Consider the following 2,500-nt stretch of genomic DNA (forward strand, 5'->3'; position numbering starts at 1 on the left):
CTCAACTCAGCCAATTGTACCATCCACTCTGCGGCTCAACTCAGTCAGTTGTACCAAAGCATGAATCTGAAAAAAATGCGCATTAGGCCGTAGGGAAATACAGCCGGGGTCTTGCCAAGCCATCTCACCCATGCCAGAGCTGATTCCATCGGCCTATACTGGTCTCAGGCCGAGGACACACTCCACTCTGCGGCTCAACTCAGCCAATTGTACCATCCACTCTGCGGCTCAACTCAGTCAGTTGTACCAAAGCATGAATCTGAAAAAAATGCGCATTAGGCCGTAGGGAAATACAGCCGGGGTCTTGCCAAGCCATCTCACCCATGCCAGAGCTAATTCCATCGGCCTATACTGGTCTCAGGCCGAGGACACACTCCACTCTGCGGCTCAACTCAGCCAATTGTACCATCCACTCTGCGGCTCAACTCAGTCAGTTGTACCAAAGCATGAATCTGAAAAAAATGCACATTACGCCGTAGGGAAATACAGCCGGGGTCTTGCCAAGCCATCTCACCCATGCCAGAGCTGATTCCATCGGCCTATACTGGTCTCAGGCCGAGGACACACTCCACTCTGCGGCTCAACTCAGCCAATTGTACCATCCACTCTGCGGCTCAACTCAGTCAGTTGTACCAAAGCATGAATCTGAAAAAAATGCACATTAGGCCGTAGGGAAATACAGCCGGGGTCTTGCCAAGCCATCTCACCCATGCCAGAGCTGATTCCATCGGCCTATACTGGTCTCAGGCCGAGGACACACTCCACTCTGCGGCTCAACTCAGCCAATTGTACCATCCACTCTGCGGCTCAACTCAGTCAGTTGTACCAAAGCATGAATCTGAAAAAAATGCACATTAGGCCGTAGGGAAATACAGCCGGGGTCTTGCCAAGCCATCTCACCCATGCCAGAGCTGATTCCATCGGCCTATACTGGTCTCAGGCCGAGGACACACTCCACTCTGCGGCTCAACTCAGCCAATTGTACCATCCACTCTGCGGCTCAACTCAGTCAGTTGTACCAAAGCATGAATCTGAAAAAAATGCACATTAGGCCGTAGGGAAATACAGCTGCGGTCCCGCCAAGCCATCTCACCCATGCCAGAGCTGATTCCATCGGCCTATACTGATCTCAGGCCAAGGGACACACTCCACTCTGCGGCTCAACTCAGCCAATTGTACCCATCGCCACTTGACTGCTCAACTCTGTCAATTGTGCCAACACATGAAATTGGCAAAAATGTGTGGTTGATATTAATCTAGATTAGGCCGTAGGGAAATACAGCTGCGGTCCCGCCAAGCCATCTGGCACATGCTACAGGTCATTCCATCGGCCTATACTGATCTCAGGCCGAGGGACACCGATCCCGAGAGCAGCACCGAGTACCGCGGGTTGGTGGCATGGCATATGAATGCAGTATTGGTCGATGGGAAATGTCAACTGGTACCTAGCAAGTAAACTGGTACCTAGCCACGGTCAATCTCACGGACACCAACCCCGACGACGACAGCAGGTAGGTATATTTTCTTTTTTTCAGGTGCAGCAGGTAAGTATATTTTCTTTTTTTCAGGTGCAGCAGGTAAGTATATTTTCTTTTTTATAGGTTTATTTCATTTATTTATTTAGCAACACAATTATTCTCACCCCATACCACTGTCATGCAAGCGAGCTATGCCGAACATAGCCGGGGGATTAATAAGGTCGATGTGCCCAGTTAAAAATACATTGTCCTCATCGGCCATGTGACGGGCAGCCGAGATAGCGTAGGCTATCGAGCTATTAAGCCATGGCCAGCTAAGCTGCCTTCCAGCATCAGGGACCACCGTCACCCAACACCCTACCGCATGTGCTATTATCAGACGTTGTTCATGGCCGAGGTCGCTCAGGCGTTTCCTGCGGTAGGTTGTTGGGTACAACGCCACAAGCAGTTTCCTGATGAAGGTTGGCAGCATCTGACGTTGCGCGCACCGGCCCAGTACCGCATCAAAGTGATGCTGGAGGCATCCCGGCATCCAGTCACGGTTCATCAACGATTGTGCCACGAACTCAGGATAGGGAATTGCTGGCTGCTGGTAGCGCTGCAATAAATAGAAAAGGTAAGTATTAGTTAAGTTAGGATTAGTTTAGGTTAAGTTAGGATTAGTTTAGGTTAAGTTAGGATTAGTTTAGGTTAAGTTAGGATTAGTTTAGGTTAAGTTAGGATTAGTTTAGGTTAAGTTAGGCTTAGTTTACTCACCGCGATGGGCTGCTCCACTGACTGGCGCACGTTCTGCTGCTCGCTGAGCCGAGCAATCTCGACGATAGCCGTATCCAGATCTCTCCGTAGTTCTGCCATTTGAGACACCATCACACCGAAACGCAGCTCCATTGCCGCTAATCGTCCCGCCGCGCCACAGCACGACAATGGAGACTGCGTGTTTCGCCTCGACGACGGTCCAGGCTGCGGGCTGGATGTGACTGGCCCAGGGGACTGCGGGGACCATTCCCTGGCTGTAGAGGGGC

The sequence above is a fragment of the Ochlerotatus camptorhynchus genome, unplaced genomic scaffold (genome assembly GCF_037179485.1).
Source record: "Ochlerotatus camptorhynchus isolate MF236.1 unplaced genomic scaffold, CSIRO-AGI_Acam_v1.1 ptg000588l, whole genome shotgun sequence".
NCBI lineage: Eukaryota > Metazoa > Arthropoda > Insecta > Diptera > Culicidae > Ochlerotatus > Ochlerotatus camptorhynchus.